The sequence below is a fragment of the Lepus europaeus genome, chromosome 2 (assembly GCF_033115175.1).
Source record: "Lepus europaeus isolate LE1 chromosome 2, mLepTim1.pri, whole genome shotgun sequence".
Classification (NCBI taxonomy): domain Eukaryota; kingdom Metazoa; phylum Chordata; class Mammalia; order Lagomorpha; family Leporidae; genus Lepus; species Lepus europaeus.
This window is the reverse complement of record NC_084828.1, coordinates 61,251,700-61,277,395: the sequence shown is the minus strand read 5'-3', so window position 1 is coordinate 61,277,395 and position 25,696 is coordinate 61,251,700. Positions and strand designations below refer to the sequence as shown.

General features: G+C 40.3%; 1 pseudogene; it reads left to right on the top strand.

Moving 5' to 3' along the window:
• The first annotated feature begins 5,023 nt into the window (after positions 1-5,023).
• On the top strand, positions 5,024-19,719 carry LOC133750952 (succinyl-CoA:3-ketoacid coenzyme A transferase 1, mitochondrial-like; annotated as a pseudogene).
• Positions 19,720-25,696: the final 5,977 nt, after the last annotated feature.

The following is a 25,696-nucleotide window of genomic DNA, read 5'->3' as shown; positions in this document are numbered from 1 at the left end:
GTTTTCTGCTGATTTCCCAGGTGCATTGGTCGGAAGCAGGACCTGAAGCAGAACAGCCAGGACTTGAACAGCATTCCTGGTAGCATAATCCAGGGCACAACAACAGTACACCCAAGTATGTATTATTTAGGGCTAATAAAAGGTTAACAGTGAAAAAAAGTATTTAGTAAGAATAGGGAAGTACTGAAACTTTTAGAGAGCAAGAGTTGACATTTAAGAATCAATAATAAAACACCATTTATAATTTATGATTTAAAGATGTCACTCATATTTTATATATTCATTTTTATTATAATTTGTTCAAAGCAAAGCATACACAAAATTTCAAATAAAATAATTCAGAGGGAAAATGAAAATCAATACTCTGTTGCTTCACTCCCTCATGGGAAAAGGCACATTCAATTCTCTTAGATGTTTCCAGGCTAATTACATCCAGATACCTAAATGCCATGTTTCTATCATATTGCTTTATTAATCATACAGTAGACTGCTGACTTCTTCCCATGATTTCTGGGGTTTGGGTTCCTTGAATTATCCCACCTTCTTTCTTTCCTCTAGTATAGTTATAATGATATTTATGTTTCTATGATATGTTCACATTGTAAATAAGTAATATATTTATTACTTTATTCCTTTTTATGTAAACTTGACCTGTCACATTGTAAAACAAAGCTGAACTTTCATACCTGTCCTTTCTTGTCTATTTTCCATACCTACTCTACATTCCAATTTCTGACTTTTAAAATTTTGAGTTTCAATAGATTTAAATATATCCACATACATTCTTAGTGCTCTGTTTATACTTATCTCACCAAATCCAGGAAGACAGAGAATCAGCAAGTAAGGCAGACATTACAATCTTATATATACAAGGTAACTATGGGAATGGTATCTTATTACTTTCGTCTTTTTTTATTGTTTAGAAACAAATTGCAAGACTTGAAGGGGAGGACATTGCACAAGTCCATGTGCAGCAGGAGACAAGTGTAATTTTGAGCCATCATACAATCTTTTGATCAGTCTATGTAATTATTTTATTCTGTACCACTTACCAATATATTTTGATTATGTCTCCTTCTTTTATAAGTTTTTCTAAAGTTTCTATTTCTTTTTTTTTTTGCATTATCTTTACTATAGACACATTTTCTCTGCCCCAATATTCAAATTTGGACTGAATTTGTTTTCATACATTGTCTTCAAGAGGCTCTCTATCTCTGTTCCAGTTTGAACTATATGATCTGTAGGTTTGATGCACCATACTGGGGCTAATAGTCATTATTTTTCTCATCCTAAGTACCTCTTTAGTTTTATCATTGTACCTCCTAAATTTAGGTACAGTAAATACAATACTTATTTATTCAATGACTACAAAATGCCATCCAGCTATCTAACAGTGGGGGGAAAAAGAGTAAAAATCTTTTTACATGTAGAGTTTATATGTTAATGGCGGTTGATGTATAATTTCCAAAGTAATTGAGAATGTTCTATAGTTTGTCTGATGTTGATAGACATTTCAAAGGAAAAGAGAAAAATAGAAGAAAGGAGGGATGTGGATTGTTTTGGCATGGGCAAGTGTTAGAACGATATAGAGTTAAATTTAAAACAGGGTAGTCAGGGAAGATCAAACTAAGAAGAGGATATTTGAGCAAAGAATTTAAGGAGGTGAGAGCATGAAGCATATGAGTATTTAGGAAAGAGGTCTCTAGGTGAAGTGAGCTACAATCCAAAGGTTCTTTATAATTACATTGAGGTAACAGTGTTTTGTACCAGTAATTATGCCACTCCAATCAAAATTAAGGCCTAAAGCCCACCAGATTATTATCAAGCCCCTTCTATCAGGTTCTATTTGCCTCTCAATCAGAAAAATTACTTGTAGCTTAGACAGCACCTTTCTTAGCTCCTCTAATAATGACTCTGTCCTTTGTTCTAGACCCTGTCTAGTGCAATTGGGCCTCATTCCTTTGTAATCATAACCTCTACCCTACCACCAATGGCTCTACTCCCAACCTGTGTGTACTGATGGTCCTCTTCCCCACTTAATGCTGTATAATTGTTCAAACCTGGTAAATGCCACTCTTAGGATCATTGGTTACTATCCTCACTCTGTCTTTTATGACCTTGTCTAAATATGATCAGAGTCGGGGAACTTGGAAGGCTTCCATAGCCTTGGCAACTCATGACGACAGCCTAGGGTGGTTACTGGCACCATAAACTAGAGTGTCAATTTGTTGGGTCAACAACAGGAGCCACTGTGCACTTGCTCCTCATGTGGGATCTCTGTCCTTAATGTGCTGTACATTGTGATTTAATGCTATAACTAGTACTCAAACAGTATGTTTCACTTTGTGTTTCTATGTGGGTGCAAACTGTTGAAATCTTTATACTAAATTGATCTTCTGTATATAAAGAGAATTGAAAATGAATCTTGATGCAAATGGAAGGGGAGAGGGAGCGGGAGAGGGGAGGGTTGCGGGTGGGAGGGAAGTTATGGGAGGGGGAAGCCATTGTAATCCATAAGCTGTACACTGGAAATTTATATTCATTAAATAAAAATTTAAAAAAATTTAAAAAAATTGATTTTATCAGTAAATAGTGCTGGAACCATTGTGCTTCCTTTGCAGAGAAAATCTGTTGAAAAGAAATTTTATTGTGAGGATAGGACTGATCAATTTTATCAGATCTATGAGTCAACTTTTCATCACTGCAATGAAATACCTGAGGTAACTTAGCTTATAAAGAGAGAAGCTGTAATTAGCTCATAGTTTTCGTAGTTCAAGTTCAAAGATGGAATGACCTGATTGCTTCAGCATCTGGTGAATGTATCAGAGTACAATGGCTTTGCACATGCAGAAGAAGAACCTCATGGTAATCCAGGAAGCACAGAGAAAAATTGGGCCTAAGTTCAGGTTTTTATAGCAAATATTTCTGAAGAACTATCTTCAAGAATAGCCCTCAATGTCTTAAAGAACATGCATCAGGTCCCACCACCTCCCAGTAGCAGCAGTCCTGGGACCAAGCCTTTAACATATGGGCCTTTGGGGAACATCCAACATTCAAGCCGATATCTGAATCAGAGCAGATCTCCACTGGAGTTTGACTCTGGTGCACACAGAAACTATTGAAAACAATGGGATGCTTCTCAGGGACCGAGCAGGCAATGTCACTAGTCATAAAGCAGAAGATAAGCAGTAGAAATACACACTGTTCGAAGATAGAAGATAAGCACCATGGAAGGGAAGCAGATACAGTGGAAATCTGAATTTAGAAAATGCTGAGCTCTCAAGTTGCTGATGGTAGAGGGACTGGCTGAGAAAGAACAGTATTCTTATCTCCCCACCTTCTGATGGATCTTTTTTTTTTTTTTTTCAGTTCTTTGTGGTTTTATCTTAAAATGCTGTTTCCTGACATAACAGAAGTATCTATGCCTTATTAACTAAAACTAAAGCAAAATAAAATAAGAAAATGAACAAAGCAATAATTTCTGCATTTCTTAATTATCTTCATGCCTTTAATTGCTACTTTTACTTTAATTCAACTTGAAAAAACAAAACACAGGCTTGGAGTATATGTAGTTTCAGCACCTCTTCTAAAATCAATTTGATGTGGGCTAGGTGCTCAAGGGAGTTAGTGAACAAGTGAGCTGGGAGACTGCCAGCAGTCTTTTTGCCAGAGGTGTGTACCACCTAAAACCTCACCCCCTTCCATACCAGCCTAACACGTACACAAACAGCACACCCATTTCCTCAGCAGGCACCCAAGCCAAAAGTCCTCCTCACATACCAGATGCTATGATGACCATGTGTATGCGCAGCTCCAGGTGGAGCTGCCTTGAAGCCTTCCTAAAGATCATCACTTTCACTGAAACCTCACCCCAACTGCCCATTTGCATATTCAATTATGCCACCACCCCTTATCCTACAGAGGAACCAAATTTCAGTGGAGAGAGGCTGCCAAAATTCACATCTGAATATGTAATCTTACTTTAGATAAATCCTGTTTTTCTTCCTGCACCTTTATCTATATCTCTGCTTTGATCTTTCACTTCAAGGCAAGAATTGAATAAACAAAGCAGAGGACCTTATCCCCCACAACATAACATGGCCAGACAGCCAAGAGTTGAGGAGCAGTATTAGACCACACACTGAGTTCTGGTGAGTGCATTTGCACTTCTGTCTTTGACAGGGGAAGGAGAATATACCTCAGGAGAGAAGGAGGTACACTGCCACACCAACAGGATCCCTTAGGTCTCATGGTCAGTCCTCCTGGAGTAGACAGATATACAGGTTAAAATTGATTAGGTTTGTAAGATGGAAGACCACACCTTCACCATGCCCCTATGTGACCTCATGCCCCTACCTGGCCACACCTGAGTGCCTACCAGCCAATCAGGTTAATTAACCACTCCCTTTTGAGAGTGGATTAACAGCCTGGAACAGGTTGTGTCCATCCATTTCCCTTGCCCTGGCCTCTTGCCAGGAGGGGGCTGGCTGCAGCCCTGCGCCTCCAGGGCACATGGCCTTGGGCCACCCGCCCTAGGCTTCCTGTCCTAGATGCTCTTCCACGTGGCTGGTTCCTGGTACTTGGTATGAATCCAGATTTGCCCCTCTCTCTCAAAACTCTCACTCTCCTATGCATCTTTCACACCGAATAAAAGCTTAAAATGTATCATGCTGCCTCATTTATTTCTGTCGGTATTTAGAATTCTTCTCTAAATATTAGGCAAGAATCCACTCAGGATTATTAATATTGGGGATTTATTAATAAGCATATGGTGATATCATATGGCACCCCATATTCAGATAACATATGTGGCACCCCAGATGGGACTTCTGGGGAACTTTAAGGGACCACATTTCAATATTATATTTTAGGGGATCAATTCCAATATCACTCCTGTCCTCAGAGGCACAGCAGGAAGTGCAGGCATTTGGCCATTTCTCATACCCAGATGTGCTAGCTGGCAATGAGAGCCAATTTTCAACCTCATAGTATGACCAAGAGTTCATAGGCATAGCTCCCTTCAATGAGCTGTCACCCAGAGCACAAAGCACTAGAAGACTTCTTGGAAGTGTTCGGTAAATCCCTGGTCACTGATGCCCCGTACCCAACAGAAATAGGAGGTAGGTTTTGTACTATGCACTGGAAAAATGGCTGCAGGGGTGGGTTGCCAGGCAGATAGAAGTTCCAGACTGGATTGCTGTATCTAGCTTCCAGGGGTAGAACAGGGTCCAGCTTTTTCAGTTCTGGCTTCAGGGGATGGGAGATGGTGGGTAGGTATGCAGGATCAGGCACCCTGCTTCCAGTCTGGCCCAGGATTTGGATACTAAGGGTCTGGCTTCTTCCACTCTAGAAGGAAGTTTTCCTTTCTACTCAGCACTTGCCATCCTTTCCTTCTCTCTCTCTTTCTCTCTCTCTCTCTCTCTCTCTCTCTCTCTCTCTCTCTCTCTCCATGTCTCATTCAAGTAGAAATTGGAAGTTTCAGTAGTAGGTAAATTAGGCTGTTACTAGCCAGACCTAGAGCACTAATCAGGCTGTCAAAGCACTAAAGCTGAGGCTTGAAATCTCTTATGATCTACCCTGCTTTCCTCATGGTAAATTCCCAGGGTCTGAAGATACCTGTATACCCCTTTTTAGGCACCAGGTTTGAGTTGAACTCTGGGTATGGTGAGACTCCAGTATTGGAAATAAACATTGGGCAAACACAGGGAGCCCCATAAATGCCTGGGGCACAGGGCAATTAAACTCAAGATGTAGAACAAGATTTCAGGACTGAATCAATTCTACAGAGAGCCCCTGGATATGCCTAAGGTATGAACCCACAAGGAGGTACTGGGCTTAGCTTGTGCACATTGGGATGTACTCAAAACCATGGTGTACCAGTTTGAAACATCCCAAATCAGAGATCACATTTGAGATCTGGACACCTGTTCTGAACTAATATGCAGAGCCCCCAGGACTGCTTGTTGCGCACAAAGAGATCCTGGTATACCAGATCTCACCCCAAACCCCAGGGTTTGAGTCAAATGATTGTGCAGGACAAGACTCTCATGGAGCCATGACTTCCTCTTCTCTCTCTAGTCCATAAAGAGTTCTTGTCACCAATGCATACTCTATATACTTTCCCATGGACTCATCTCCAGGGTGCCTACTCAGATATTGGGAAGCTTTCAGACTAGATGCCATGAACAAGAAGCTAATTGTCATTTATAAAACTGTCATGCTGTTAGGCTGGAAGTTAGAAATTAGCCTATGTATGTGTGAGAAGGGCCTGAAGACCAGCTCCTACTGAGGAAGCGCCAGAAGTCCAGCACATGTTGTACTTCAAAGTCTTGCCCAGACCTGTATAACCTTCTAGGTGGTCCCAGCCCTTCCCCCAATCCTCTCCTCAGGACCAAATGGGTTACCTGACCTGATAACATGGGGCAATAAAAACCTTCACAGACACCCTAAGGGAAGCCCCTCTACTAGGTGCCAGCAAATCTGGGGAGTATAATTTCCTAATTTTCACCCAACAAACTTTTCCACCAGGACTCCCCATCCTTTGCCCTAGAGGAGAGGGGGAGATGGGTAAAGAGACTCCTTTAAAAATCAGAAGTCTGAACAAAGACTGCATTCTCAGCCCTCTGCTTTGCTCAGCTGCCTACCTGGCCTACTCAGGTGTATTCTCTCCATTCAACCATGCTCCCCCACTGTCCCTCAGTCTGAGTGACTGGGCACTCTCTATCTGTCCCTTCCATTCTGATGGATGCCCTATCCCCAATAAAACCTCAGCACTTCACTCTCTGTGTCATGCCTGGATTCTTTCTTGCGTGAAGACAAGAACCCCATGGCTTCCATGGCTCCTTTCTCCCGTGACAATGCCACTACATAAACTGTGGAGTGTCGAGATCTGGCCACTAAATGGGACTCTCAATTTTAATATTACCTTAGAATTTGATCTCTTTTGTAAGAGGAAGCAAAGAAGGTCGAAATTCCTTATATCCAGGCTTTTATGGCACTCTTTCAAAACCCCACTCTTAGAAGAAGCTGTGGACTCTTTTATAGCCCTGTTGTCCTAGAGATAAGGATATAAAGGAGCAACAGATAGATGTGGTGAGTGACCCATTATTGAGTGGTCTAAGACCCCATGCTCAATGTGTCCCACAGCTGGGTTCTTTCCCATACCTTCAAAACCCAATTCACCTTCACTTCAGTCCATGGCCTCCACTGTTGTCCTCTACCAGAAGACAGATTGGCTGGAATCACTCTCATTGGGACTTTCTACCGGTCAAATGCAAGGAAGCTTTGTCCCTGAGATTGTTGGCAAATTGAGATGCTTAGGCAAATAAACTGCATGTCCTTTTCACTATGACTGACTTAAGTCAATGCAAGCCAAAGCTATGGGGGTTTTCAAAAGATGCCACCAAGTTTACTGATTTTTAACCTTACCTAGGCTGAACTACACATTGTCTTAGCTACTTCTTCCACTCTGGAGGAAAAACAGAGTAACTAGGCTAAAGCTTATTTCCATGCTGATATGCTAATGGCACAACAGCCTCTCCAACCACTATGTTGTGAATGCATTGGCAGACCTACTAACAGATCCTGATTGGATTTATCAAAGAGGTCATGACAATTTAAAGCACCATTACCTATTTACTGACTGAGAAGAGGAAATTTATCAACAAGCTTACAAATTATGGCAAAATCAGGGAGGCAGCACAACATAGGAGGAAAATCTAGCCTTATTCCAGGGTGGTTAGTAAACACCTTGAAGATATATGCTAACATAAACCTTAGCACTCCTGAAGACAGGTCCTTCTTGGTATCTATTTCAGTCATTAGTGAGTCCCAGATATTCAGAAGAAACTCCAGAAACTGGCCAAGGGACCCTAGACTTCCATGAACCAAACGCTAGATATAGAATTTTAGGCACTTAAAAACAGAGAAAAAGTTGAAGAGGAAATGGCTCTCAAATGTGGGAAATAGCCCAAACAATATGCTTATAGAATAGCAGTAACTGTAAGCAGCATATGGCAACCTCAGGGCCAACCTGGGGAGTGTCCTACTATAGCTAGAAGCTGAAAAGCCAAAAATACAGTACTTTGGGTGTTGGAATATTAGATATTGGCTCAGAGAATGCTCTTACTTGGCCCTTGTCCTCAATGTAAAAGACAGGGGCACTTGGATTGCTCTCAGCTCTGATAACAAAGGGAGCTCTCCAAATTCGCTCACATCCTTATTTCAGGACAAAGAGAGCCTAGAAACTCAGACAGCTCTCACAACCCAAAGAAACATCCCATGCTTAGAGCCCCAAGCGACTTTGGATATCACAGGTAAGAATATTGATTTTCTGATTGCTTTGGGAGCCACTTACTTTGTGCCAAGTTCCCGTGTGCAATCCCTATCTTGAGGAGCTGTGCCATCATGGGAGTTTATCACAAGCCTCATTCTCAAAAATTCACTTTATCCCTCATTTGCCAGATAGAAGATGTTAGCATCTCCCACCAGCTTTGGTGACATCAGAATGTCCAGCTGCTTTGTGAGACAGAGAGTTGCTATCAGCCCTGGGTCCTCCTTTCACATTAATGACCCCAAGTCTAAATCTTTTGTTATGAGATGCTAATGAATACTGAGAAAAGTCCAACTTTGAATGATTTCCTTGCTGATATCCAAAATAGAGTAAATCCACAAGTCCAGGATCAAGGCTTAACTACCAACCATGCATGCTGCCTGTGGCATAGTCCTCCTAAAGAACAATGTAGTTTCTCATCAGATTCAGTGACTCTTAAAACCAGAAACTAAGCAGGGACTCCAACTCTTTGATGACTAATTTTTTTAATCATGAAGTTTTAATTCCTTGTCAGCCTCCTTGTAAAACATCCATTTTGTACATTTTTTAAAGATTTATTTTTATGTATTTGAAAGACAAAGTTACATAGAGAGAGAAAAGAGGTGAGGGATGGAGAAATAATCTTCCATACATTGCTTCACTCCCCAAATGTCCACAATTGCCAAGGCTGGGCCAGTCTAAAGCCAGGAGCCAGAATCTTCTTTTTGTTCTCCCACCTTGGTGTACAGTGCTGGCCCCTATTTTGCACACTTTAAGGCCAAATGGAGAATATCAAAGGGCTCAGCAACTTACAGTCATTCCGCTTCATCCTGTTGTACCAAATCCCTAAACCATCCTAGCGCAAGTATCTGAAGACAGGTCTACTTTCAGAGTCCTAGACGTGGAGGAAGTTTTCTTCTGCATACCGTTATATCAAAATCCCAATCCTTGTTTGCCTTAGAATTGACAGCTTAGTTGTCAAATATATCTCAACCATATAGCTGGACAGTCCTTCCTCAGGATTTTATGGACAGACCTTTTCTGTTTGGCAATGTCTTGCAAAGGAACTTAGTTCCAATTAAAACTGGAGTCATTCTACATATGTACATGAAGTTTTCATCTGCAGTCCCTCTAAGAAGGACTTAAAGGGAAACACCACCCAAACACCACTAAAACCTTAAACAAGATTATAAATTCTCTCCAACCACAGCCCAAATTCCTGAACAGGAGGTAATCCACTTGGAGTATTCCTGATGCCTAACCTGGGAAAATGCACCCTCTCACTTAAATGAAAAGATATACTGTGTATAGAACCACCACAGACAAGCTGCTGAGGACATTTCTGGGAACAGAAGGCTTCTGTGAGATGTGTATTCCAGGATTTGGATTGATAGCCAAACCATTATGTTAAGCATTCATTAAAGTGTCCTGACACTGACCTATTTGAACAGACAGGAGAGCAACATGAGCCTTTCAAAAGATTAAGGACTGAATGACAAACACCTTTGCTCAAGGAATCTTTAATCTAAACAAACCTATTATCCTGTATGTAGTAGAAAAGCAAGGAATAGCTCTGTGTGTATTTGCCCAAAAATTAGGTCTACTTTCACAATCAGTGGCCTACTTTCTAAAAAGTTGGATTCAGTGGCAGCAGGATTGCTTGCTTGCTTGAGCCCTATTTAAAAATATAATTGGGATACCAACTACTAACCTATAAAAAGAAGATCTAAACTTCTCTGGGAGCAAATACCATTCATTCCTCATGGAGAGGGGCTGCCCACATTCACATCTGAATGTGTATTCTCCCTTTAAATAAATCCTGCTTTACTTCCTGTACCTTTACCTCTGTCTCTGCTTTGAATTCTTCTCTCATACAAGGACAAGAACTTGGAGTAAAACCAAGCAGAGACTCCATCACCCACAAGTCCAACCTAAACCACTGATGTGCTCTTTCCATTTGAGGAATAAGCAAGAGTCTTGTTTTTGCTGTTGTTCCAAACCTTTACCAAGAGATTTCTGGTATCCCTATGTCTGTATCAGACTGATTTCATAAGTTCTAATCATCTCCTGTGCTTATGCTGTAATTAAGATTGAGATAGTAGATGTATGGTCTCTGTGCTACACTTTTAGCAAACATGTTTCCTGTCATCATTTATATTACTGTCTTGTGTCTAAATTCATTAGAGCAATGATGGGAGGTAATTATGTTCCCTCATCTTGGATGGTTGTCACCATACCATTTCTCTCTCTCCATTTTGTACTACAGGGGACTAATGTATATATAATAGCTTGCAATTTAAAATTAGACCAGCTAGTGCATGACTACTGTACCTTAAATAGTCCATTACTTAAAGATGGGAGCAATTACCAATAGCAGACTCCAAAGAGATGCTTCACATTTATACATTTAAATTGTTCCCTGTTCAGGTAAAATAAGTAAAATGAAATATCATTTATTTTCCTGCTTTTTTTCTGTCAAATTTTTACCTTTCATATTACAATAGTTGGGGAATGAGTGCCCCTAATAGAATGTGATTAACTGTGATAATTCAGCAGGAGCATGTGCATTAGTCACCCAAGTATACTTTCAGTAGTTCCATTTTTCCTCAAGAACTGAGTAAAATTATGAAAACAGAATGTAATGCATACCACAATTATTTTGCTAAGCTCAGCTGCTGAAGTACAAAAAATATACAGAACTTTTGATAATCAGTGCTTAAGCAATTCTGTATTTATTTTTTTAGAGCTCCTTCAACCATGACTTTATACAGCAGTTTTTACACTCATAAATTCTTTGACCCGTTAATGTGGGTCTGTTCAGCTTTTGCTGTTGCTACCTTATTCTAAATAGTACAACATGGAAAAAATGTGGACTGAATTTTTGCTACTGATGAAATGTTTTTACTATGAATCAATCCAATACCTTGAAATCTTCAGAGCATTCCTTCAAATCAGCATTTCCACATTTGTTGAATTTGAATCGTTTCAGATAATGTCCTTGACATCTTTTCAACTCACCGGAAGAGTACTATTGTTTCACAAGTAAGAAATTCTGTCAGCAGCAAAGCCAAGATCTTACGTTTCCAAACCCTACTTTCCTGTAAATATATGTAATGAACAATATAGTTGGAACAAAAAGAAAACAGCAGATAAGTTAGTCTAAGTGGAAGTTGAGTGCTACAGACTGATAGATATAAATATATCAAGCCGGCCGGCGCCGTGGTTCAATAGGCTAATCCTCCTCCTTGCAGCGCCGGCACACCGGGTTCTAGTCCCGGTCGGGGCGCTGGATTCTGTCCCGGTTGCCCCTCTTCCAGGCCAGCTCTCTGCTGTGGCCAGGGAGTGCAGTGGAGGATGGCCCAAATGCTTGGGCCCTGCACCCCATGGGAGATCAGGAGAAGCACCTGGCTCCTGCCATCGGATCAGCGCCATGCGCTGGCCACAGTGCACCGGCGGCGGCCATTGGAGGGTGAACCAACGGCAAAGGAAGACCTTTCTCTCTGTCTCTCTCTCTCACTGTCCACTCTGCCTGTCAAAAAAAAGTATATATATATATATATATATATATATATGTGTGTGTGTGTGTGTGTGTGTATATATATATGTATGTATGTATCAGGCCTAGTTATATCAATTGATGAGTTCCCCATGGCACTGAGTCAAGGGTTGCTGGTTAAATATTTTCATGGGTCACTAAGTTTTGCACAGTACAAGATATCAGACACTTGTCTGATTTCAACTAAAAATTTGATAAAATTTTGATGGCCCCATATAATCAGTCAATCCCAACCACTGGAAAGTAACTACAAATGTTGTTCCCATTTATACTTTTGTTCCCTTAGAAATACATGGTTAACACTGCCAGAATATCCAAGTTCTACTAATGGTTTACACAAGTCGGACACTTAACAACTATTTTTTGAATAGAGGAGTATATGCTTATATGGGTTCACAGGAAGCCATAAACCATTATGCAGTTCCTCAGATATCCATCATGATAGAGAAATATAAGCATAAGGGAAAAAACAGAGATGATAGGTGGGCATGAATAAGGCTGAGAAATCTTCCTATGATTTTTCCCAACTTGCCTTTTTCATACTTGCTCTACCCAGAACACATTGAGAAAAGTAACACGAGAAAATTCTTGAGTATTTGAAACTAGTGATGGAGAGACTCCTCACTAACTCCTTTTATGAATCCAGCATCACTTTAATTCCAAAATCAGAAAAAGACACAGCAAAGAATGAGAACTACAGACCAATATCTCTGATGAATAGAAATGCAAAAGTACTCAACAAAATACTAGCTAATTAAATCCAACAACACATTTAAAAGATTATCCATTTGGATCAAGTGGGCTTTATCACAGGAATACAGGAATGGATCAACATAAGCAAATCAATAAATATGACACATCACATTAACAAAGTGAAAAGTAAAATTCCTATGATTATTCCAATTGATCCAGAGAAAATATTTAATAAAATACAACATCTTTCATGATAAAAACCTTAAACAAATTGGGCATAGAAGGAACATATCTCAACACAATCAAGGCAATATGTAACAAACACACAGCCAGTATCATATTGAATGGGAGGAAACTGGGGGCATTTCCACTAAGATCTGGGCCCAGACAAGGATACTCACAATCAAAATTACTTTTCAATATAGCTCTGGAAGATTTAGGCAGAGTCATTAGGCAAGAAGAAGAAATCAAAGGGATACAAACTGGAAAGGAGGAAGACAAATTAACAATGTTGCAAATGACATAATCTTTTAAATAGGGAAACCAAAAGACTCCACTAACAGACTAATGGAACTTAGAACATTCAGCAAAGTTGCAGGATATAAAATCAACACACAAAAATCAATAGCATTTGTATGCACAAACAATGCCATGCTGAGAAAGAACTCAAAATGAGTCCCATTCACAATAGCTACCAAAAAAATTAAATACCTCAGGAAAAATTAACCAAGAATGTGAAAGATATCTATAATAAAAATTATAAGACATGAAGGAAAGAAATAGAAGATGATGTCAAAAATGGAATAGTCTTCCATATTTGTAGATTGGAAGAATTAATATCTTCAAAATGGCCCTGCTATCCAAACCAATTTACAGATTCAATGCAATCTCAAACCAAATACCAAGTTTGTTCTTCTCAGATCTAGAAAAATACTGTGCTGAAATTCATATGGAAACACAAGAGACTCTGAATATCTAATGCATTCTTAAGCAATAAAAATAAAACTGGAGGCATCATAACACCAGATATGAATACACACTACAAGCCAATTATAATCATCATAGTCTGATATTAGCACAAAAAATAGACCTTTGGATCAACAGAACAGAATATAAATCCCATAAAATAACCCGTACATCTACAACCAACTAATCTTTGACAAATGAGCTAAAATCACTCCCTGGAAAAAGGATGATCTCTTGAGTAAATGGTGTTGGAAAATTTGGATCTCTGCATGCAGAAGTATGAAACAAGACACTTAACTTATACCCTACACAAAATTCAACTCACAGTGGATGAACAATCTAAATCAAAGATCTTAACCATCAAATTACTAGAGGAAATCTAGGGGGAACACTATAAGACATTGACTTAGGCAAAGACTTCTTGGATAAGACCCCAGAAGTACAAGCAATAAAAGCAAAAATAGCAAATGGAATTATAATAAGCTAAGAAGTTCTGCAGAGCAAAGGAAACACTCAACAAAGTTAAGAAGCAACTGACAGAATGGGAGAAAATATTTGCAAACTGAGTGTTTGGAAAAAGATTAATATCCAGAATAAATAAGGAGCTAGAGAAACACAACAAGGGCTGGTGCTCTAGAGCAGTGGACTAAAACACTAGACTGCAGCACCAGCATCCCATGTGGGTGCCGGTTTGAGTCCTGGCTGCTCCTCTTCTGGTCCAGCTCTCTGCTAATGGCCTGGGAAAGCAGTAGAGGACAGCCCAAGTTTTTGGGCCCCTGCACCCATGTGGGAGACCTGGAGGAGGCTCCTGGCTCCTGGCTTCAGATCAGCTCAGCTCTGGCCATTGCGGTTATTCGGGGAGTGAACCCGCGGAATGGAAGACCTCTCTCTCTCTGATTTTACCTCTCTCTGTAATAACTCTTTCAAATAAATAAAATAATTCTTGATTAAAAAAGAAACATAACAACAATGAAAGAAAAATCCAATTTAGAAATGAACAAGGAACATGAACAGCCATTTTTCAAAAGATGAAATACAAATGACCAACAGACACATGAAAATACTTTCAGGGTCACTAACCATCAGAGAAAAGCAAATAAATGCCACAAAGAGGTTTCACCTAAACCCAAATAGAGTGGATATCATCCAAAAATAAAAAAAAAAATAACAACTGGTGGTAAGGATGTGGGAAAAAAAGATTACCCTAATACATTGTTAGTGGGAATGTAAACTAGTAAAACTATTGTGGAAGACAGTCTAGAGATTTCTCAAAAATCTGAAAATAGATCTATTGTATGATCCGGCCATCCCACTCCTGGGAATTTACCCAAATGAAATGAAATCAGCATATGAAGAGTTATTTTATCCCTATGTTTGTTGAATCTTAATTCATAATAGCTGGATATGGAATCAGCTCAGATGTCTGTCAGCTGATGACAAAGAAAGAAAATGTGGAGTACATACACAAGGAATTCTACTCAACCATAAAAAATAATAAAATTCTGTCTTCTGCAACAAAATGGGTGCAACTGGAGTCCAATATGCTTAATGAAATAATCCAGTCCCAGAATGCAAATATCATGTTTTCTGATTGATTGTATATAATATATACAGTAACAAAATTATATGAGCTAAACTTATATCTTGTGATTTGTTGTCTCTAACACTTGTCTGTACCCCTGTGGAACAGTGGTCTACCCACCTTTTTTACTTGTAGAGCTCTTAGTTTCGAGGAGCATTGTCTGTGATCATAAAGTAATTTGAAAATGTGCTAATAAACAAAAATAAGAGAAAAAATAGGAAAGAAGGAAAGGAGAAGAAAGGAAGGGAGGATTGTATCATTGTATTCTTGGATCTATACTTATGAAATTTGGGGCCAGAGCTGTAGTGCAGGAAGTTAAAGCCATGGCTTGCAGAGCCAGCCTCCCATGTGGGTGCCAGTTCAAGTTCCTCTTCTAATTTGATCCCTGGTAAGGTGACTGGGAAGGCAGCAGAAGACAGCTCAAGTGCTTGCATCCTTGCACCAACATGGTAGACCCAGAAGAAACTCCTGGATCCTGGCTTTGGCCTGTCTCTGCCAGGTCACAGCGGCAATTTGGGGAATGAACCAGCAGATGATCTCTTTCTCTTTCTCTTCTCTCTCTCTGTAATTTTGCATCTCAAATAAATAAATCTTTTATAAAGGAAATATATGAAATCCATTCCCTATGTGCTGAAAATGTAATGAAAAGACTAACAGTCTGGAAAGAAGGGACAATGTGAACAAGGGCACTCAATAAAAACAGTTCTACTAATTTAGGATTGTATAGTCTTATGTTGAGAAGGATAAAGCTGCCCTTTATATTACACTTCCAATATTTACCTCAAATACTTAGTTATTTCCAAGTTAGCATGAAATACAGAGTGATGTCCCATATACACTACACATAGGCCTACCTCCAATGTATACTGCTTCAAAATCTCGAGTACCTATATTTGTTTTATCAGACTACATTACGGAGCCAACTCTCATGAATAATTTTCCTGCTCTTGCTGACACTACCAGACATTTAGGGCAAGGATTATTTTTAGATTTAATGTAGTTCATAGAAATATCACTCCACTTAAGTATTTGCAACTGAAACATCCGAGTAACTCAGTTAAATTTTAATAGTGTCTAAAGGGAATACACTTCTGTGTTTGTATTTTACCAAAAAGAGAAGAAACCCCACAGAAAGAAACAGTAAATAATGAGATTTGTTGAAAGCCTTGAGAAGAGTTTCTTAGTCATTAGCAATGTAAGGGTTTTAGGTTTCTCAGTACAAAAAAAAAAAAAAAATGCTGTTTGAAAGGAAGGAGAGAATAAAAGTCTATCTTTTATAATGCTGATATCTAGAGTTAATAGAATATCTCAGATTTTTACCGCCATATTCTACATCCTCAAGATTTTCAGATAATGCTAGAAGGTATTCAGTGTTATTAGAAAACATAACTTCTGCCAGTTATAAGGTTCTATGCTGTGATGTAGTAGACCAAGCTTCTGCCTGCAGTGCCGGAATCCCCTATGAGCACCGGTTTGAGTCCCACAGCTCCTCTTCCAATCCAGATTTCTGCTTATGGCCTGGGAAAGCAGTGCAAGATGATTCAAGTGTTTGGGCCCCTGCACCCACGCGGAGACCAGAAAGAAGCTCCTGGCTTCAGGTGCCATTTGGGAAGTGAACCAGTGGATGAAGACTTTTCTCTCTGTCTTTCCCTCCCTCTGTCTGTAACTCTAGCTCTCAAATAAATAAACTAAATCTTTTAATAATTTTAAATTTTAAATCAGAATTGCAGGTTTGGATTTATCACAGATTTTTCTTTATTTACTTTTTTCTCACTCCATTTATTTTTAAAATTTTTAAAGGTTTTTTATTTATTTGAAAGACAGTTACAGAAACAGAGGGAGAGATAGAAAGAGATCTTCCATCAGCTGGTGTGTATCCAAAATGGCCTCAATGTCCCAGGTTGTACCAGCTGAAGGCAGGAGCCTAGAACTCCACGTGGGTTTCCCACATGGTTGGCAGGGTCCCAGCCCCTTGGGTTATCCACGGCTGCTTTCCCAGGTGCATTAGTCGGGAGCTGGATCAGAAGTGGAGCAGCCAGGACTCAAACTGGCACTCATATGGGATGCTGGTTTCACTGATGACAGCTTAACCTGCTGTGCCACATCACCAGCCCCCCCAGCCCCTCCTTTTAAAGCTTCACACACATCACAAATAGTTTGTTAAGTTTCTAGTTCGCTAAGAAAGACCACCTAAGTGATTGTCATCACTTCTTCAGTATTTGCTAAGATCTCAATGCTGTGTTCCCCCAGCTTCATTTGTTGGAACCTAAACACCAACGTGAAAATGTTAGCAGGTGGGGCCCCTGGAGATATTAAGATCGTCAGGACATAGTCATGATGAATGGCTTATAAAACATGCCTGGGACCTCTTCATCCCTTCTACCATGTGAGGACACACAGAAATGATCTCATGTATGAACAAGGAGCAGGGTCCTAACAAGACCCCAAATCTGCCTTTTCATCTGGAAATTCACACTCTCCAAAACTGAGAAAAAAAATCCTGTTACTTATGGTTTTTGTTCCAGTGTGTGGTATCTTATTATAAAGACAAAATGTACTAAGACAATAATTCTGTTGTTATACTGGATAATTAAACAGTAGAATTGATGAAAATAATTTCTACATTATGACATTTCCTTTATTGTTGTTTTTATCTTTTTATTTGAATAAGAGAGAAGGAAAAAAAGAGGGGGAGAGAGAGAGAAACAGCAAGAAACAGACCTCACATCTACTGGTTCACTCCCCAAATACCTGCTATACCTGGGAGAGGACCAATTCAATGCCAGGAGGTAAGAACTCCATCCAAGACTCCCACGTGAGAGGCAGGGATCCACCAACTTGAGCCATCACCTGTTGCCTCATAGTGTGTGCATTAGCAAGAATCTGGAATCAGCAGCAAGGCCAGGGCTCACACCTCGGCCCTCCAGCCTGGGATGTGGACCTCCCACGGGGCACCTTAAATACTTCACCAAGCATCTGCTCTGTTACTGCAAACAGCCCCACTGACAGAAACCCACACCCTGACTCATGTGCTTTAGCCATCTGCCTTCTCCAGAATCAGACCCCAAAGACGGCAGCTTTCAAACTCCTCTCCTCTGAGCCACCACCCTGACCCTCCACCTGTGGCTCTAGGCACACCGGGGCCAAGGATGTGTTGTCTACCTTTCTACAAACAGCTGCCACCATATCAAGCTTTATACATATCCTTTAGAAGCTGTTAAAGGCAACCCTGAGGGTGCAACAGTTCTGGTTTGTGGTTCTGGGCTATGTGAAATGCCAGAGAATCTTCTAGGAACTTTACTAAAGACTGGAGTAAAAGGATTACTTGCAATCAGCCACAGTGCTGGGGCACACTATTTTGGTTTGGGCCTTTTACTTCAATCTAAGCAAATAAAACATATGATCTTGTCATATGGGGAGAAAATGCAAAATTTGAGTGACGGTCCTTATCTGGTGAATTCGAAGTAGAACTGACACATACCAGCCCACTTGTACAGAGAGTTCACACAGGAAGGACTGGAGTTTCTCCATTTTACACTGGTCCAAGAAAGAGAATCATCCATCAGCTACAACAAAGGTAACAACAGTGCCATTGCCAGTTAGCCTAGAAAGGTGAGGGAGTTTAATGACCAACACTTCACTTTAGAGAAAGCTATTACTGGGGGTTTTGCTTTGGTGAAAATCTGGAAGGCAGACTGAGCTATAAACCTGATTTTCAGGAAAAATGTAAGAAATTTCAACCTGCCCATTCCCAAAGCTATGGAAACCACCATGGTGGGGGTTGAAGAAATTGTAAATATGTAGGTATTAGATCATTTGCTACAGAAGATATTCATATGCCTAAATTGTATGTGCATTAGCTTATAAAGGGAGAAAAAAAGAAAAGAAAACTTGAGTGCTTATCAATCTGGAAGGAAGGAGATGGAAAAGCCATATCTGATCAACCTGAAGATACTCTAAAGCAGCACATCATCAGGTGCAGCTCTGAAATTCAAGGATGATATGTATGCTGATCTGGGCACAGGAGTCCCCCTTCTGGCCAGCAATTTTATCAGTCCAAATATCACTGTTCATCTTTAAAGTGAAAATGGAATCCTGGGTTTGGGTCCATATCCATTACAATATGAAGCTGATGCAGATCTTATCAATGCAGGCAAGGAAACAGTTACTGTTCTTCCAGGAGCCTCTTTTCCACCCAGAGATAAATCATTTGCAATGACTAGAGGAGGGCATGTCAATCTAACAATGTTAGGACAGATGCAAGTTTCCAAATACAGTGACCTGGCTAACTGAATGATACCTGGGAAGACGGTGAAAGAAATAGAAGGTGCTATGGATTTGGTGGCCAGTGCTAAAATCAAATTGGTAGTGACCACAGAGCACAGGGCAAAGGGAAATGCACATAAGACCCTGGAGAACATACCTTACTACTGACTGAAAGCAGTGTGCCAACCACATCAATACAGCAAAGGCTGGTTTTGACATAGACAAGAAGAAGGGGCTGACTCTAAGCTCTGGAAAGGCCTAACAGTCAAGGGCATATTAAAGGATGCTGGGTGGGATGTTGAAGTTTCACCAAAACTCATGCCAATGCAGCAGATAACAACCTGAAGTGTGGATAGACATTGGTACCAGCCCGTGTGTTTTTCATTCTAAACATACAAGATTTAATTGAAAGAACATCAGTCATCATGATCCTAGTTTTAGGAAACAGCTTTTTGACTAATTTTCTTCTAGTGCCTTAGGCTTTATGCAGCAATATTGACTTTGTCCTCTCAAGTGTGCTATGACATTTTAACAAAAATCAAAACGTGTATGATTATCTTACTAGTATCCTAAGTGCTGAGAAGGTTACTTTCACACTTAATGCTTATATTGAATGTCTCTGTACCTTCTGTTATGTAAGGTAAATTTTGTGCAATAGTCACCAAGATGGCCCATAGGGAGAGTTTTGCCAATGTACTTCCCTTTATAGCTAAAGTGTGACTTTCAGGACCTGCAAAAAAGAAATGTATTTCTGACTGAGAGAATGCTATCATAAGAATTTTTTTTTCTTCAGATTCCTTTGGCTTTTCTTTCAAATACTCTGATTTTGTGTATTACATCTTGTTTTCTTTGAGTATCCACCTTCCTGCCGTCCTGTCACACTTCTTGTAGGCAAAATAAGAAAATAAGCAGGAACCTTGCAATAAAAGAGGGGGTAGAGAGTTACTGGTGCATGGAAGAAGCCAAAGGATATAGGAGCAGACATTCCACCAACGAGTTGCCTTCATAAACAAACCAACCTTCATCTCTAATATGCCAGAGACTCAGGCTCATGATAGTAAGAGGACTAGAAACACAACTAATCTAATCCATCAGTTATCTCATTTTATTTTATTTTTATTTTCATTTGACAGGTAGAGTTATAGACAGTGAGAGAGAGACAGAGAGAAAGGTCTTCCTTCCATTGGTTCACTCCCCTAATGGCCGCTACAGCCAGCATTGCGCCGATCTGAAGCCAGCAGCCAGGTGCTTCCTCCAGGTCTCCCATGCGAGTGCAGGGACCCAAGCACTTGGACCATCCTCCACTGCCTTCCCAGGCCACAGCAGAGAGCTGGACTGGAAGAGGAGCAACCGGGACTAGTACCCAGCACCACAACCGGGACTAGAACCCGGGGTGCTGGCGCCGCAGGAGGAGGATTAGCCAAGTGAGCCACAGCGCTGGCCCAGTTATATCATTTGGTTTTAAAGAAAAAATTTCTTTATTTGAAAGTCAGAGTTACAGGGAAAAAGAGAGGAGAGACAGAAAAAGATATCTTCCATCAGCTGGTTCACTCTCCAAATGGCCACAATGGCCAGGTCTGGGCCAGGCTGAAGCCAGGAGCCAGAAGCTTCTTCTGGGTCTCCCACACGGGTTCAGGAGCCCTAGGACTTGGGTCATCTTCTACTGCTTTCCCAGGTGCATTAGCAGAGAGCTGGATAGGAAGTGAAGCAGTTAGGACTTGAGCCAGTGCCCATATGAGATGCCAGCATTGCAGATGGCAGAATAACCCACACCCATCACAGTGCTGGCCCAGTTTTCTCAATTTAGAACAGCATAGTATTGTCTTGTATCCAGAACAGTCTGTATTTTATTTTAATTTTTATGTTATTGAGGCTCAGCTGGCTACTTGTATAATATCTCCTTTTTTTTTTCTAAAAACAAATATTTATTTATTTATTTGAAAGGCAGAGGCAGAGAGAAAGAGGTCTTCCATCCACTGGTTCACCCCTCATATGGCCGCAATGGCTGGAGCTGAGCCAGTCTGAAGCCAAGAGACAGAGGCTTCTTCCAGGTCTCCCACATGGGTGCAGGGCCCAAGGACTTGGGCCATCTTCTGCTTCTTTCCCAGGCACATCTAAAGTGGAGAAAATGGGACTCGAACAGGCGGCCATATGGGATGCCAGCACTGCAGGCAGTGGCTTTACCAACTACTCCACAGCGCCGGCCCTATAATACCTCCTCTTAAGCCAAGAAGGACCACGGATGATTTATTATGAACCATAGATGACATGGCAGCAGAGTTAAAACACAAAATGTATTTTTCTTTTCAGGTTCTCATGTCTGCTAGGAAAAGTTTCTGAATGTTGAATAAATTCTTCTAGAGAACAGTAGCTTTTCTTTTGCCAAGGTTACTTCCTTTAACAAAGTAATTTTCATTCAGTCATATCCAAGTTGGTAAATAACGGTGGGTAAATTCAGGCTCTGAAAGCCAGTGAACTGAGAGTGTGGGCAATAGAGATGGGGGGCTTGGCTAGTAGGGCCTTTTCCTCAGAGATATCCTTAATATGAGGCAGGTGCCCTAAAGGATCATTTCAGAAGTGCCCTGGGTATCAGATGTGAGAAAAGTCTGGGTGCCCAAGAGACAGGCCAGGCAACTGGTTTCTGTACAGAGCTGGATATCACACAACGCTGTATATTGTTCCTCTATCACTAAATGTAGGCGTGCATGCATGCTTGAAGGTTCTGGTTGTCATTGAAACTCAAATTTTTTTCCCGATACGGCTACTCTTGTGTCATGAATAGTACTAGAGGAAACAGCATGCTCCATTCATAAATTAATTAAATTAAATTCCTGTCTGGCTCCAAAGCACTCTCCTAACACTGGTAAAAAGGCCATCCTTTGAATGTGCCAAGTCCATGAGATTACTATTTGTTTATCTGACTGTTATGATTCACAGTTGTTACAGCTATAATCCTATTTGTTTTTCATTCTGGTCTTTTCCTCAAATAACACAACTGTAGGAGTGCTCTAGGGGCCAGTATAAACACTAGGCTAAGCATCCACCTGTGGCTCTGGCATCCCATATGGGCACAAATTCAAGTCCTGGCTGTCACACTTCTAATCTAGCTCCCTGCTAATGAGCTTGGGAAAGCAGTAGAAAATGGTCCAAGTGCTTGGGCCCTTGCACCCATATGGGAGACTCAGAAGTAGCTCCTGGCTCCTGGCTCCTGGCTTTGGATCAGCCCAGCTCCACCTTTGCTGCCATTTGGGGAGTGAACCAGCAGATGGAAGACCTCTTTCTGTCTCTCCCTTTTCCTGTCTATAACCCTGTGTTTAAAAAAAAATCAACCAAACAAACAAAAAAACAAAAAGAATGCTGTAAATTTTAACTGGTGTCAGTTTTAAAATAAGTTAAGAGTATGTATTTGGGGCTGGCACCTCGGCTCAATAGGCTAATCCTCCGCCTGCGGCGCCGGCACACCAGGTTCTAGTCCAGGTCAGGGCACCGGATTCTGTCCCGGTCCCTCCTCTTCCAGTCCAGCTCTCTGCTGTGACCCAGGAGTGCAGTGGAGGATGGCCCAAGTGCTTGGGCCCTGCACCCACATGGGAGACCAGGAGAAGCACCTGGCTCCTGGCTTCGGATCAGTGCGGTACACCAGCCTCAGTGGCCATTGTGGGGTGAACCAACGGAAAAGGAAGACCTTTCTCTCTGTCTCTCTCTCTCACTGTCCACTCTGCCTGTCAAAAAAAAAAAGAGTATGTATTTGGCTACAGGTGTTAAAATACCATGTAGGACACCATATATTCATATATACAATAATATAGTACATAATTATAATTTACTTGATCACAATAACTCTAAGAGTTCAGACCTAACATTAAATTTACTTTACTTTTCGATCAGAAAGATTTTGAAAAAATTGTCCAAAAACACTCAACACGTTAGTGATGAATCCAGGATTTACCATCCATGTGCTTTACTTGTCAATAAGATTTTTGTCCTATGCTTATATCACAACATATTTTTTGAAAGAAAAGTATGATGTGTTTATGTTTGGACCAACTTAATTAGACTTTTATTGGAAGGAATTTTATTATAATTTCAGTGCTGAGAGACACAAAACATTTTGGTTGTTCAGCTTATAAAAAAGCAGTACAGGGAAAATAAAGTTAGGTAAAGAAAAGATAAGAATTTTCTATAAATGAAAAAAGGGGTGTCCCTTGGTGTTGTGGGTTGAAGAGGATTTGGCATTCCAAATATATGTAGATGTTAAACTCCAAAGTCTTATTTAATAGCTAATGAATTCATGTTAATGGTTAAGAGATTAAAGGTAGAGGCTTAATCTGATGATGGTATCTGAGGTGTCAGCCTAGTTGGAGCTCATTTGCGAGCTTGCCCTCAGGAGACAGTTTTTGCAGGAAGTTCGTTATAAAAGCCAAGGGTGCACCCTGTCTTTGCGCTTCTTGACTTACCACTTGATCCTCCCTCTGTTCATGTCCCAACATTGCCAACTTGTATCTAATGCCAGACTAATTAAGTCACACAATCTTGGACTTGCACTTCCAAAATTTTAAGCCAAAAGTAATCCTCTTCTTTCATAAGCTCCTCCCAAGTATTTTGGTTAAAGAAATGAAATGCTGACTGATACATGTAATTATCTCTTACAGATTTGGCCTTGCCTCAACCCTCAAGTTCCAACAGTGAAAGAGAATTTTTTGTAGATGCAATCTTTAAATCTATCGTTTTTTGCATAATACTTGCAAGTACATGTAAAGGAGGAAAATCTTTTCCTGTAACTTCTCAAAGTCAGTAGTTGTAAATTAACTGTAAATACTGTAAATTAAATTTTTAAAAAGACATATTTATCAGAAGAAAAGGTATGCCAAGTTTATTTTCTAATTGCATGTGCAAGGCAGTGCCACAGAGAAAAAGTAAAAGCTCAAAGAAGCAGTTAGGTTCTGGTATTATATATCATTTTAACAAAGGATGATAGGGACAAGTGTGGTGACGCAGCAGGTTAAGGCACTGGCCTGAAACGCGGGCATCCCGTATGGGTGCCGGTTCTAGTCCCAGCTGCTCCTCTTCTGCTATGGCCTGGGAAAGCAGTAGAAGATGGCCCAAGTCTTTGGGCCCCTGCACCCACGTGGGAGACCTGGAACAATCTCCTGGCTCCTAGCTTTAGATCGGCGCAGCAGCTCCAGCTGTTGTGGCCATCTGGGGAGTGCACCAGTGGATGGAAGACTTCTCCCTCTGTCTCTACCACTCTCTGTAACTCTGTTTTTCAAATAAATAAATATTTGAAAAAAAAACAAAGAAAGGATGATAAATTGTAAAGAAATGACCAAACCAAAAAAAAAAAAAAAAAAAAGGGGGGGGGGTGAGAGAATAAGGCTCCCTGGGTGGTAAATCATAACAAGGTAAACTTATGGGGGAAACTAATGTTAGGTCCAAATTATTGAATAAGATGGGTTTTTGTTGTTTTGTGCAGACTCAACTCAGCTGTAGTAAGAAAGTTTTTTCTCTTTCTGCCTTGGGACAAGGTAGGGGATACCATCACCAGGGGAATGGATTGCCTGCTCTTTTGCACAGATAGACTTTTGGACCAAGAGCACTTCCTATATTTGCTTTTTCACAATTACCTTCATCCCTAAATAATCCTCATGCAAAAAAGCATGTTTGGAGGTGTTGTAGTCTGATCTCCTACATATCCAATCTTCTTCACTAATCTCAAAAACAATAGTATTTTCTTATAATCTCTCTCCAAATATTAATTAACAATATTCACTCCCAGGCTGTTCAGCTTAGAAGGTTTTTAATCCTGTACTGAAAGAAACATTTAGATGTGATAAGGGATATATATTGAAAAGTAATAGAATTGTAATGGAAGGTTCAGAAATTACATTTTAATGTACAATAGTGTAATTTAGTCCTTAGATTTCTTATATGAAATAATTGAAACTACTTCATTTTCTACTCTTTTTGTGTCTTTTGTCTCTTGCTCTCTTTCATTCTTTTTTTCTGGAATTTTTTTTCCAGAATCAATCATTGCACTGTATAACATTCATTTCCTTTGGTGAATCAATTTTGGTTCACTACTTTGTAATTCTTCTCCAAGCTTTTTTTGTAGGCTACATAACTTGAGAATTTTTTTTAAGATCTACTTATTTAATTTTGAAAGTCAGAGTTATAGAGTAAAAGGGAGAAACAGAGAGGAGAGAGAGAGAGCTTCCATCCTCTGTTTTACTCCCCAAATGGCCACAATTTGCCAGAGCATGGCCAGGCAGAAGCTGGGAGCCAGAAACCTCCTCTGAGTTTCCCACATGCTAGGGGTCCAAACACT